General features: G+C 37.4%; 1 protein-coding gene across 1 annotated transcript in view; it reads left to right on the top strand.

The window, feature by feature from the left end:
• RSBN1 (round spermatid basic protein 1) overlaps positions 1-14,980 on the top strand; it is a 50,943-nt gene that overhangs the window by 16,280 nt on the left and 19,683 nt on the right. The window lies entirely within an intron of this gene.

The raw sequence follows: 14,980 nt of genomic DNA on the forward strand, positions 1-14,980 counted from the left end.
TTCAGTAACTTGTTGGCAGTCCATCCCAGAAATATACCCCAGTTATGTGACTTGGAAGTGTCATTAGGAAGACCGCCATAGCCTCTGCTCCTTCTGCCTATGCATTGTTGTAGGTGAAGACATTTTTTGAAGCCTTGCTTGGGCAGCTAGGCTTAAGTCAGCAGGGAAATGTCTGCTTCTTAACCAGTGGTTTTAACCAAACATTTTTTTCAGTGAAGTTATTTTAGGGCATAAGAAGTTAATAATGTGTCCTAGTTTTTTTTCTTACTTGCTTTTCTCATAAGAATTGAATATGAATGGTCAGCTATAAGTTTGTGCAGTATGTATTATAAATTCAACTTTAGTGGAGACTCACTTTTTAAACTTTTATGATTGTACATTCTATTTTTTCAGGTTGTCTAGTAATTTGCTGCCATTCTTTTCCCTTAAGATTTTTTTTTTTTTTTAGGTAAATAGATTGTTGCCATAATAAGACTCTCAGCTGCCTGAATTATAGTGGTTTCAAGCCACTTAGATTTATTTGTAACCTCCTCTAACTTGAATCTTTTTAGTGAGTCTTACCATCTTTGCCTCCAATGAGGGGAGTATCCAGTTTAGATTTATGAGCTTCAGAATTTCTCTAATTGAAGTTCTCTCTGCAGTAGAGAGAGCAGGAGCAGCCAATGTGGAGAGGTCGCAAGATGGGGCTGCCCACGATGTTGGAACACCATGTGCAATAAAGGGCTTCGTCTTGGATTTTGGCCTTGTTACCACAACCAGGTACCGAAGTGCTGACTTTTGTAGTAGATTTTCTTTTTTCATTTTCCTTTTTTTTTTTTTTTTTTTAAAGTTTTGCCCTTTGAAGGTCAAGGAATTCTATTTTTATAAATATTGCAGATGAGACCGAAAACATATCTCCCAATATAGTCCATAATCCCCATAAGTTCCCTATTTAACAAGGAAAGATATCGCTGAGAGCAGAGTCAACATGCTGTATCATTTTTTTAGTTTAGAAAAATGCAGCAAATTTTCTCTTTTGATAGACCAACAAGCATTTCTGAGAAATAAGCCAGAAATTTTGGGGAAAATTGTCCCAGTTTTGTAAGGGTGACTTTTTAACATTCCTATTAGTTAAAGTGAATCAAATTTGTATGTCAACAGACAGTATCCAATCTAAATAGTTAATAAAAGAAAATATCTTGAAATATTCCCTGCTGATTTTTGTCCTCCAATTAATTTTTTAAAATGGAGCTGAAATTTAAATGACTGTACCAACAACTTACCTTGATATTTACTATGAGATTTAAAAAATAACCACTTTTTAAGAACATATCAGATTATTATTAGATTACATATTAAACACTTCAACCACATAAGAATATTGAGGACTGTTGAATGAGTCCTGTGCTCTCGTGGTCCTGAAACTTAATTTGATTTATAAATTTTCAGTCATTAGAGAAGAGTATGGTGTGGATATGGGAGGTTTGATTAGCCCACTAAACTTTTAAGTTTGCAACTTTAGCAGATGTTGGGATAGAAGTTAACACAATAGTTCAAATGTATTTAGCACTTCATGGTTTATAGAAATGCTTTCACATTCATATCTGAATATTTGAAACAACCCAGTGGGTAGGTAGGTAAGCAATTTTATCTCTGTTTCCCATGGAAGAAACTGAGCCTGGGAGATGTTCATTGTTTGTTAGCCAAGGTCATATAGCTAGTAAGTAGAAGAGTCCAGATGCAAACCCAGGCCACCTGAACAATGTTCACATCATTTTACCATGGAGAAGAGATTAGTGCTTTTATTTGTCTAACACTGTGGTCATTGAAATTAAAGTATCTCCACAGCATGCAAAAGGCTTTGTTTCTAATATTTTTAACAAATCCCTTTAGATCGTTGGGAATTTAACAAATACCTAGGGTAGTTTGGACTTACGTGAAGTCTTTTGACATTTTGTGAAGTTCTGTTAAACCTAGAAATAAAGTCAAGTAAATTTTTTATTGCTTTAGAGACAGAGTTATTGGAAGTTATTTATAGTTTAAATGTGTAGCCATAATAATTATCTGTGACTATATTTCAAGATAGTTTATTCAGCAAGCACTTGCTAAGAACCTACCATGTACTGGGCACTGTGTTCTTTTCTTTTTTTTTGAGACAGAGTCTTGCTCTGTCCCCCAGGCTGGAGTGCAGTGGCGCGATCTCAGCTCACTGCAAGCTCCGCCTCCCGGGTTCACACCATTCTCCTGCCTCAGCCTCTCAAGTAGCTGGGACTACAGGCGCCCGCCACCATGCCCGGCTAATTTTTATCTATTTTTAGTAGAGACGGGGTTTCACCGTATTAGCCGGGATGGTCTCGATCTCCTGACCTCGTGATCCACCCATCTCGGCCTCCCAAAGTGCTGAGATTACAGGCGTGAGCCACCGCTCTCGGCCTAGGGCACTGTGTTCTTAAAAGGACTAATTGTTGAGCTCAGTCTAGTGGGGGAGATGAGTAAACCAGCAATTATAATGCAGAGTACTATTTGAGTAGAGGTATGCATAGGGCAAACCCTATAATAGAGGGAGCACTGTCTGTGGTGTTACCTAATGCAGACTTGAGGTAATTAGAAAAGGCATGTTAAGCCATGTGATGCTCGAGTAAAATCTCGAAAGCATGTTAATACTTAACTTGGTAAGAACATTTTAAGCGAATAACAGCCTATGCAAATACACAGAGGCATTTAAGAATGTGGCACTTAGAGAGAGCTACAAATAGGTTGACATGGCAAGAGTATGCACTAACTGTTAAGGGATGGAAGGAGTTGAGACCAGAGAGAGAGAGACATGATTAGGATTATGAAGAGCCTTATATGACATGCTTTTAAAAAGTTAGTACTTTTTCCTAAAGATAATTGGGAGTCATTGGTGAATTTTAATAGGGAAATGCTTGCTATTCATTTGTTTGCAAGATTACATAATAGTGTGGAGGATGGAATTGGTGGTGCAGGATATGAGATTGGAAGCAAGAATACCAGTTAGTTGTGATAGTAACCAGATAATAAATACTCCATGTCCAAACTGGTACTGACATTAGAGAGAAAAGAAAGTAATTTGAGAAATAATTAGAAGGTTGAGATTTAACTAGTCTTGGTGAGAGAGAGGGATAGTCTTCAGATGTGGTTTGGACAAATGGGTGGATGGTGATACTGGTCAAAGCCAATACAGGGTTGAAAAAGCTAGTTTCTAGGGCCCAGAGGGTGTTGATGAGTTCAGTTTGAGGTATCTTGAGTTGAAGGTACCTGTGGGAATATATGGTTAGCAATAACCATTAGGAGGCTGGGCATGGTGTCTCACACCTATAATCTCAGCAGTTTGGGAGGCTGAGGTGAACGGATTGCTTGAGATCAGGAGTTTTTTGAGACCAGCCTGGTCAAAGTGGTGGAACCCCATCTCTACTAAAAATTCAAAAATTAGCTGGACATGGTGGCGGATGCCTGTAATCCCAGCTGCTTGGGAGGCTGGCTTGAACCCGGGAGGCAGAGGTTGCAGTGAGCCAGGATCGTGCCACTCACTCTAGCCTGGGCGACAGAACAAGTCTCAAAAAAGAAAAAAAGAAAGAAAAAGAAAGAACTCTTAGGAATTGAATGTATGGATCCAAGTTTGAGAGATTTGTCTAGGCTGGAGATGCAGAAGTTGAACCCATTAATGCAGGAGATGCAGAGGTGCAGAAGATGGAACCAGCGATAGCACTGGAAAGGAGTTGAAACTAAGGGTATAATCTTGTGATGCACCCACAAGTATGATGAACATGGGAAGAGACCAAAAAGAAAGACAGGCAGAAGAAAGACTAGAAGTTTTCTACATTTTAGGAATGAAGTGTTTATTTCATCCATATGAAAGATCCAGAAAGTAAGGATGGGAAAGTGGTAGGTTTATCAGTTAGGAATTGAATTGGAGACGTTATCAAGATTAGTGCTTTGCAAACCATGGATAGCTAAATACTATTGTAAATTACACCTTTTCTTTAGGACCTTGCTACTAAAAGTCTGCTCTATGTATGAATTTGGCGTCACCAAGGAGCTTGCTAGGAATGTAGACTGGGCTTTTACCCAGATTTTCTGAATCGGAATCTGCCTTTTTAAAAGGTGATTCGAATGCACATTAAAATTTGAGAAGCTTTAGAACTCAGCTCCTCTAAGCAGGAGAAAGTAAAATGTAGGTTTTGTGCAAGAAGAATGAAAACTTCTGTTATTTTTATATTTTTAAATTATTGTGGTGGCTAAAGCTAGGATCCACATATAGGGTTTTCTTTTAACATTCTAGAAAACTCAAATGTTCTAACACCAGAGCAGAAAAATTTATATGTCCATTGAAACAGTAAGCTGATCCTTGTTTGATTACTTAACTCTCAGCAGTTGATACAGGATAACTTTATAAAGTTGAGTTTCCTTCCTTCTTCCCTTCCGCTTCCACTTCCCCTTCCCCTTCTCCTCCATTCCCTTCCCTTCCCTTCCCTTCCCTTCCTTTCTTTCTCCTTTCTTTGATGGGGTCTCGCTCTGTGGCCCAGGCTGAAGTGCGATCATGACGTGTGATCATGGCTCACTGATGGCCTTGAAATCCTAGGCTCTAGTAGTCTTTCTACTGTTTCTTACTCCACTGTGCCCCAGTACATAAACTTCGGGAAGTGGTGGATCTCAACTTGTTCTTTGCTTTCAGGTGCTATATCCAGTGCCTCAGCCTCCTGAGTAGAGTAGCTAGGACTATGGGTGTGTACTACTACAATTGGCTAATTTTTAAATTTTTTTATAGAGCCAGTCTCACTATGTTGTCTAGGCTAGTCTTAAACTCCTGGCCTCAACGGATTCTCCTGCTTTGGCCTTCTAGCGCGTGCGGATTACAGGTGTGAGCCATTAGCCCTGCTTTTAGTCTGCATTTTCTGGTGATGCTGATGTTGCTAGTAAATGGACCACCAAGGCCATATAGGTCTCAAAATCTGTACATAAATTACGCAAATAATAATAAACACTAAAAATACAGTGAAGTTAAAAGGGAATTGTTTTCAATATCACCATCTGAGATCTTCTGGCAACTAAGTAATTAAAGGATGTACATAGAGAGAAGTGTGTGTTATGTGTCTGCTGGTGGGGAGGGGAGATTGGCAAATCTGCATGTTTTAAGTATCTTTTTCAAAAATTTGCATATATAATTTTGAGGTTTCACTGAGAATAAAAGCTTTTTAACTTTAAGTAGTTTTATTTCTTATGTTACTTTTATTAGTCTATAAAATGATAATGTTCTGTAGCATTGGTGTGTACAATTTTAGTGTCTGCGGTTCCAGAGAGAAACAAAAAGTGTTATTCCCTCATTGTGTGTTGGGACAAGGCCTTATATGGGCTAGTTATATGCACTCTGATCTTTGATTAACATTTTATAATGAATTGGTAGTACTAATGAAGAGCAGAACTAGTAGAGTAGTATATAGCTTGGAGAATAACTGAGCAACCCTTAAGGAACTGTATACATTAGTGTGTTATAGAAAAGGAGAAATAAACATTTTAAGTAGCAGGTTTTATAAAATAAAATGGCATAAATAAAAATGGTAGGCTTGATTCTTTTTTTTTTCTCATTTTAAGTACTCACTTTGACCCACTGACACTGTTTTTTCACTATATATTTTAAAGTAGGAATGCTTTCCTATTCACAAGTCACAAGGTTAGGAAGATTGCTGGCTAGCTTTTTCCTTTCTGTGTTTTAAAAAAGCTTGACTAGGCTTCTTCCTGAAACGTGAGTTCTGTGGAATAATCCACACCCCCTCTCAAACCCCTGTACACAGGGTTTTCCACATAGTGCTTTTTTAGCTTGGTGTTCTCCTGAGTTAGTAACAGATTTATAATTGTCCTTTGTAGGAGAACCTGTATGTGTTGGGGACACAGTTGAGCTTACTTAATTCAGAAATTCTTACGGGATAGCTGTGAAGTTGAGTTTCTAATTTAAACACTACATATGTATTGACAGCATATGTATATATTCAAAGATAATTGTTTAACATTTTATAGATACTATAAATATGTTAAATTTTTATGCAAAACTAACTACTATTTTTTTTTAATAGGCGTATTTCTCTTTGATGCCACATCCTTCTCCCCTCCCCACTTTGCCTTCTGATTTTTACCAAAGGCTGCATTTTTCCTGTTGGCGTTATGTCTCCTGCTTCCATGGCAGCTTTAGTTTTTTCTGTTCTTTGGTCTCATACGTACCTCCCTCCAGTCCTCCCAATACTGTTTCTTCCTCCACTGTGCTCCAGTACATAAACTCTGGGAAGTGGTAGAATTCAACTTGTTCTTTGCTTTCAGGTGCTATTTCCAGGCCAGAGTTTCCCAAACTTGCCAGATCCTAAGAATAATTTGGGGTTGCTAGTTCAAATATACATTAGACTCTCAGGTTCCTCTTCTGAAAATTCTGGTTCGTGAGGTCTGGAGTGAGGCATGAAATAAGTACCTTGACTGACTTGACTCCTATGATCAGGCAGGTTTAAGAAACACTGTTTTAAACCACATACCATCTACCATTACTCTAGTTCCTTTCATTTGACCTGTAGATAGCATCTTTTTAGAATTTCAGAGCATCATAAACTAAGAGATAATCTTATCTGACCTCTGCAAAGTGCAAATTTTAAAAAATCATGTTTTGATTGGTCGTCACTGGGGACTTTGTCTCTTCATAACATTTTATAATGCTTCCCATTGGGTCGTCAACATTGCCTGGGAAGCCTACTTCGTTTCTTTGGTTAGCTTGCTTACCTAGTCTTCATAAATACTATTTAAACTTTCTCTGTATACATCTTTTCCTCATTCTCTCCTGTTACAGTAGAGAAGATATTCTGTCTCCTCCTCAAAGCCTAATTTGTCAGGCTAATTTGTCTACTTGTGTTATGAATACCATCCCTTAGCCTGCTAAGGTTTTTTAAAAACTGTTGTCAAATATACACAAAATTTACCATTTTAACCATTTTAAAGTGTATAATTCTGTGGCTTTGGGTATATATGTGGTTGTACTATTACCACAACTTTTTCCTCATACCAAACAGAAACTCTATACCCATTAGCTTAGGATCTTTGATGTCAGTTACCCGTTACTACCCCTCCAACCTTTCCCTTCTCCATTCCCACTCCCCACATAACTAAAAGTATAAAATATATTAAGCAAATTTCTGCTTAGTGTCTTTCCCCCTTTTTTTTTTTTTTAATAAACTTTTCCTTTCTCCCTAGAAGTAAATCTTTATTCTGAATTTGTGGCTTATCATGTCCTTTTATCTTTTAACATTTTACTAATACCAAATGAACATAAAAACAATATTTGTACCTTTGTGTTTTAAAACTATAGTGTATTGTGGGTATCATTCAGCGGGCTATTTTTGTTCAACATTGTTTTTGAAGATTATTATACACGTAACTCTACATTAATTTTAACCATTATATTTAGTATTTCGTTGGGCGACTGTATCACCGTTTTTGAACACCTTACTTTTCCTCTGCTGTCAAACAACAACTATCAACACAGAAGACTTCTTTGTCCAAATGTGGGAGATTTCTCCCCCACAACAAGCAAGCAATCAATTCTGCAGCAGACACCAGCTGGATGTCATCCAATTCAATTCCGACACTACCCAGAGTCAGTTTTGGATCCCAAATAGAGGGCTCAGTCCCCAGAATTGACCCCTCCTTCCCACCAGTCACAAGTCCAGGCCTCTGGAACTTCTGACCAACTGGCTTCAAGTTGGGGGTTCCCATGATCCCCCCTTTGAGTTCAGTGGATTTGCTAGAGTAGCTCAGAGAACTCAGGGAAATACTTATGTTTATCGGTTTAGTATGATGGATATGTTAAAGGGTGCAAATAAACAGCCATATGAAGAGATACACAGGGCGTGGTCTGGAAGGGTCCCAAGCACAGGAGCTTCTTTCCCCGTAGAGTTGGGGTCTGCCACCCTCCCTGCAAGTGTATGAATTCCTGTTCATCTTCCTGTCTGCTTCCACATGTTCAACTATCCAGATGCTCTCTGAACCTCTTGGGTTTTTATGAAGCCTTCAGTACGTAGGCTTGATTGATTAAGCCAGTGGCCATTGGTGGTCAGCTTGACCTTTAGCACCCCTCCCTGGAGGTTGGGGGTAGGACTGAACGTCCCAACCCTCAATTTTCTTATCTTTCCTATTATATTTTTCATTGTCTTTTTTCTTGCTTTCTAGGGGTAGATTTAACTAGCTTCTTAATGTTGATTAATGTCAGCTGTAATTTGAGAGGTTGTTCTTGTTCTCTGTTCCTTTTTTAGTAACTTCCTATTGTTTTATGGATACAATACCCTTTTTCATCTCTCTGATACTAATTATACTTGTTTTTAAATTCTCTTTTATGTTGTAAGTTGTTCAAGTTCTTTTTTGTTTTTGTTCTAGTCTTCTATTTATGTCATATGTTTTCATCAAACATGGTGATCTGTTCATATTGAAACATGAGTCGTTGTAAAACTGGTTAGAAACTCTGTGAACACATGGGTAGGATTTATCAATTGAAGACTGGATAGGCAATGTGGTCATATTGTGAGAAAAGCTCTAAATATTAGTGTTTAAAGATATTGTTTCTTGGGCTTTTAGTTTCTACAGCTAAAAATCTACCACATTTTTGTCAGAGGATAGAGTAGTTTATACACCCGTCTGCTAGAATTCTTGGAAGGAGGTAGGTGATTGCATTGTTAAATAACTGGGATTTTACTTAATTCCTTGCTTTCAGTGTAATGGTTCTCTCCCATGGACTTGTGCCTTGTATCCTTGTGTCTGTAGTCATTTGGTTCACTTTCACCACAAATAAGGTGAGGAAAAAGGAGTATGGGATAGGGAGGTAGAATGTAAGTGGAAGGGTCTCACTGACTCAAGCAGATTTTAAACCCAACTTTTTTGTTTTTAATTGCATGCTTTGTTCCTTGCTTTCTATAAAACTTAGCCAGAGTTCTCATTTTGCAAATTCCCCTGTACATTTTTCACCTTCCCAAAACATTTTGATAGCTTGTACCTATAGTTTTTACTTCTGTTCTTTTTGAATATTTGGGTTTTATAGCCTTGCTATTTTATTCTCACTTGAGTGGGATTTTGATAAGGAATAGAAAAAAATCGTTCATTCAGTCTACCATGTTTAAACAGCAGTCCTCTTCACCTTTTCATCTTTATCAGATTCTTTCTATTAGTGTTGAAACATGATCACACAAAAGAGGACTTAAATGGAAAGATATATTACTATGTTCCTGGGGAAGAAGAATCAATATCAGAATGACAGTTTCTCCTAAATTATAAATTGAACACAATCCTAATAAAATAGAAATAGTTGTTTTTTGAGACAAGCAAGCAGATACTGAAGTTTATATGCAAAAATAAGTAGGCAAGAACAGCCAGAAAAGAAAAGAAAAAGTGGAGGAGTGCCCTACCTGGTACCAATATATTCTAAAGATTTAATTATTAAATCAGTATAATTGGTTTATGAGCTCTGTTCAGCAAGACAGAAAATTTGGAAATAGACTACAGACACTCACCACCATGCCCAGCTAATTTTTTGTATTTTTTTTTAGTAGAGATAGGGTTTCATCATGTTGCCCAGGCTGGTCTTGAACTCCTGGGCTCAAGTGATCTGCCTGCTTTGGCCTCCCAAAGTGCTGGGATTACAGGTGTGTGCCATCCAGCCCCCAAACAATGGCTTGAAACAACACAAATTAGTTTCTTACAGTTCTGAAGGCTCTGAGGGAAAAAAATCAAGTTTTTGCCTTTTTTAGCTTCTTGTGTCTTGTATTTCCTAGCTTGTGACCCCTTCCTCCATCTTCAAAGTATAATACCCCAGGCTATACTTCTGTCATCACATTGCCTTCTGAAGTATCTGTCCGCCTCAGTCTTACAAAGACACGTGTTATTACATTTAAGCCCATCTGGATAATCCAGGATACTCTCCTCATCTCAAGATCCTTAATTTATTCAAATCTGCAGAGTCCCTTTTGCCGTAAGGTAACATTCACAGGTTCTAGGGATTAGGTTCTCGGGGTTAGGCTTTTTGGAAGCCATTTTTCAACCTATCACATACTTCCAGCTCATCATGTCCACAACAATGAAACCTGGTCCTCCTTCGGAAGACAGAGTAGTTTCTCTGTCAGGTTCCAAAGTACAGAAGCTGGCAGTCATCTTTGATACTTCTTTCTGTTATCTATCATATCCAATCTTTGTCCACATCTTGACAATTTTATCTCCTGTATAATTTTCAGATCTCTTTTTTTTCTTTTAAAAATAAGTCCCTGTTTAAAATCAAGCTATTAGCTTAGCCTAACATTTCTTATTTGGCATATTATAGAATACTCCCAGCTGATCTCTTTACTTTTTGTGCCCCTCTGAGAAAACTAAACAAACAAAAAGCCAAAGGCAAATTGGGTAACTTTCCTTCTCTTCAGATCCTTTAGTGGCTTTCCAAAATCCTTAATGTGATCCTCCAGGCTTTCCATAATCCAGCCACAAGTGTTTTTTTCAGTCTCATCTTTATTTTTCTCTTGCTTTCTGTGTTTATTACCATTAGCTTTCTTTTAGATCTTGGAAAGGGCAATGCTTAAGAGATTTTGTTTCCCTCTGAACTTGTTCTTTAGATCTGAGCTCAGTGTTACTTCAAGGAACACTTTATTCCCCGGATCAGGATCCCATGTTCTTTTTCATAGTGTCATACACCTTACATTCTGAAGATCATAGTTTATAATTAAATGTCTGTTTAGATTAGTGTCTGCCTCTCCCTACTAGACTGTAAGCTTCAAGTGGCTAGGAGTAGGTCTGGTTTGCTATACCTGTGTTGAGGACAGTGGCATAAAATATATGTTTATGTGCTATGTAATGACGTTTCGGTCAATGACAGACCACATATGTAAACTGATTCCGTAAGATTATAATGGAGCTGAAAAATTCCTATCGCTTACTATATTTGCTGTACCTTTTATCATTATTTTAGAGCATACTTCTACTTATTAAAAAAAAAGTTAACTGTAAAACAGCCTCAGACAGGTCTTTCAGGAGATATTACAGAAGGCTTTGTTATCATAGCAGATGATCGCTCCATGAGTGTTACTGCCCCTGAAGACTTTTCAGCAGGACAAGATGTGGAGATGAAAGACAGTGATATTGATCATTCAGACCCTGTTGTAGGCGTAGGCCAATGTGTGCATTTGTATCTTTGTTTCTAACAAAAAAGGTTTAAAAAAGTTAAAAAAAAGTTTTTAAGTAGAAAATACAGAATAAGGATGTAAAGAAAATATTTTTGTATAGCTGTACAATGTGTTTTAAACTATGTGTTATTACAAGAGTCAAAGAATTTAAAAACTCATAAAGTTTATAAAAATTACAGTAAGCTAAAGTTAATTTATTATTGAAGAAAGAAAATTTTAAAAAATTAGTTTAGCCTAAGTGTACACTGTTTATAAAGTCTACAGTAGTGTACAGCAATGTTCTAGGCCTTCACATTCACTCACCACTCACTCGCTGACCCAGAACAACTTCCCATTCTGCAAGCATGGGAAGTTAAATGTGTTTAGATACATAAAAACTTACCATTGTGTTTTAGTTGTCTACAGCGGGGGTCCTCAACTATACTGGTCCCCCAGTACTGGTCTGTGGCCTGTTAAAAACCAGGCTGCAGCAAGCTATAATAGCATTGCTGCTTGAGCCCCACCTCCTGTCAGATAAGCTGCAGCATTCGATTCTCATAGGAGTGTGAACTCTTGTGAATTATGCATGTGAGGGGTCTAGTTTGCACACTTCTTATGAGAATCTGACTAATGCCTGATGATCTGAGGTGGGTCAGTTTCAGCCAAAACCATGCCTGCCAATCCCCGACCCTGTTCCGTGGAAAAATTATCTTCCATGACACCGGTCCCTCATGCCAAAAAGGTTGGGGACCACTGGCCTACGGTATTCAGTACAATAACGTGCTGTAAGTTTTGTAGCCTAGGAGCAATAGGCTATGTCATATAGCCTAGGTGTGTAGCAGGCTATACCACTTAGATTTGTGTAAGTACAATCTGTGATGTTCTCAAGCACAAATTGCCTAATGATATTTCTCAGAATGTATTTCTGTCATTAGGTGACACATGACTGTACAATAAACTTGTGGTAAATGAATGACACCTGCTTTCCTGTAACTCATGTTACCGGCCTCCAAGTATTTGAAGATTGTTGTGTCCCTCCTTTAATCTTTTCAAGTTAAATACTTTTGAAATACTTTTGATTTCTTGAATTCTTCCTCCATTTTGTATGGTTTGCAAGTCCCTAATCACTTTAAATGTTATATTTTGGGTGTGCCCTAGTTATAGATTTTTTTAGCCCAGATCAGGAGATCACACCCCAGATGATATCTCTGTGCAATGCAGAATATTGCCTCCCTCATTACAAAGTATACAAGATACAGGCTAAACAACCATAACAATGAGGACCAATGTGCAGTGGCTAGAACAAAAGTTTCTCTCTTGTTTAGCAGTCCAGAGGTAAGCAACTCTGTTCCTTGTTGTCATCCAGGATCCTAGTTTCCTTCTGTCTTTAATTTTTGTCATTCCTACTGGTGTTGTCATGTGCATGGTTGAGACTAGCTCTTTACCACTCTGTGTTTCAGCCCTCAAAAGAGAAAAAGGAAGTGGAGGGCAAGCCAGTTCCTTATAAAGGTATGCCCTGAAGATTGCATATGTAACTTATGTGACTGTCTTATTGGCCCAAACTTAGGCACCGGCCACAGCTAGCTGTCAGGGAGCCTAGCTCATTGGACATATGCCCAGAAAGTTTTCTTACTAAAAGGAGGGAATACTTTGCTTGTTTGGCATTAGTTTCCTACAGTTGGTGAATGTTTTTTTGTTTTATTTATTTATTTTTCTCGCTCTCTCTTTTTTTTTTTTCTTCTTGTCAGCCTTTTCAAAAGGTTGAAAACTGGTGCATGTTGAATTTGTGGTCATAATTGCTGTTCATTGTTATGCTGTTTATTATTTAAATGTAACAAACATTTGCATTTATTAAATTTTTTAATGCAAGTGATAGACTAGCAATCAGCAGTTCTTCTCCGCACCCCCCCCCGCTTTTTTCTTTTTGCCAGAGTTTGTGGTTGATTACTTCATTTCTAGCCCTAACATACAGAAATTCAACAAATATTTATTACTACATACCAGGCACTCTGTATTACAGATATATAATATTGAATGATACAGATTATTCTCTTTCACAAAGTTTGTATTCAAACATATTGCTTGATTTCTTTTGTGCGTGGTTTAAATTAGGGGTTGGCAAACTTTTTCTATTAAGGACCAGATAGTATTTTCTGCCCTGTGGCCTAAAATTTATGTAAAGAATTCAAACAACCCAATAACAACAACGAAATAATCTGATTTAAAAATGGGCAAAAGACCTAAATAGACATTCTGAAATTTGAAGACATACAACAGGTATATGAAAAAATGTTCAACATCATTCATCATCAGGGAAATGGAAGTCAGAACTACAATGAGATATCACCTCACCCCAGTTATGGCTGTTAACAAAAAGACAAAAAATAAATGCTGGTGAGGATATGAAAAAAGGAGAACTTTTATACAGTTAATGTCAATCTAAATTAGTACAGCCATTATGGTCAACAGTGTGGAGGTTCCTTAAAAAATTAAAAATAGAACGACCACATGACCAAGCAATTCCACTTCTTGGTATATGTCCAACTCAAGGAAATTTACTCAGTATGTTGAAGATCTGCATTTCCATGTTTATTGCAGCACTATTCATAACAGCCAGTTTGTTTTTCTTAAAAAATAGTTGTCCTTGACCATTTTTTGAAATGTTATTCTTACATCATTTTAATTGCATTACTTCTTACTTCATCCTTTCACAATTCCTTTAGCTAACTCTTCCTCCTGTCTAATACCTGTTTTAAGTGAAGTTCTTGGTTCTCTGTCTCTCTCTATTCTTTCTCTCAAGTCTTAGTCACTTAAAAAAGTACATGTTATAGACAATTTGCAAATCTATGCATCTGTTCCTTACCTTTTTTGATCTAGTTATAACTCCAAATCTCACTTATCTAAAATCTGTAAATATTATGTACTTCAGTTCTTTGAGCTTGAAACCTTATTTTGAGTCATTTTATACCATCAAGGAAATAATAGGAGTTGTAGAGGTGGACAATAACATGTGAAAACTTGTAGAGGCAGCAGAAATTATTTAGAATTTGGGAAATGTATATTTAGAATGTGGCAAATGTGGAGAATGTGGCAAATGTTGGTCTGTTACTCCCTTGGAATAATAGATCAAGAGGGGCTTTGTCTTCCTTAAAAAGGATTTTCTAGTTTGATTCTATAGGTAGTATGGAGCTACTAAAGGATTTAAAATGGGAAGGTTTAATGATAAGATGTTTTCCCCTAGATTATTTGTAGCAGTATGTAGGATGGCTCTTGGGGATGGGAATCCTGAAGCAAGGATACTGGTTAAGAGGTTTTACGATTAGGTGAGAAATGATAATTTCCTGAATTAAGGCAGTGGTACTGCAGATTTAGTTAGAAGGATAGATTTTGATTTAAGTGGTGAGGAAGAGGGATTTATCAATTCCTGATTTAGGACCTGAGAAAATGAATATTATTAACTGGCGAAGTACATACAGAAGGAAAAAAAGAAGGTTTGGGAGGGGAAGGGAACCTTACAAAAAAACGAGCTCTGTTCTGTAGGTATTAAATTCAGGGGTGTCTGTGGGCTGCCCAGGAGGCATTTGTATGTAAAGATCTGAATCTGAGGCAAAGTTTTAAGTTAGAGATGTAGATATGGAATGTAGTAGGGTACAGGTGATAGTTAAATCTGTAGTATAATTGAAACCACCTGCAGATAATATGTTGAATGAAAACTCGGCCAACTCTGCAACAACCACGTTTTGGAGAGGAGGAAGCCTGGAAAGGGAAATCAAGAAAGCAGGTGATTGAAAAGCATTTCTTGAATTTGGCTG

Source organism: Macaca fascicularis, chromosome 1 (assembly GCF_037993035.2).
Source record: "Macaca fascicularis isolate 582-1 chromosome 1, T2T-MFA8v1.1".
Taxonomy (NCBI): Eukaryota; Metazoa; Chordata; class Mammalia; order Primates; family Cercopithecidae; genus Macaca; species Macaca fascicularis.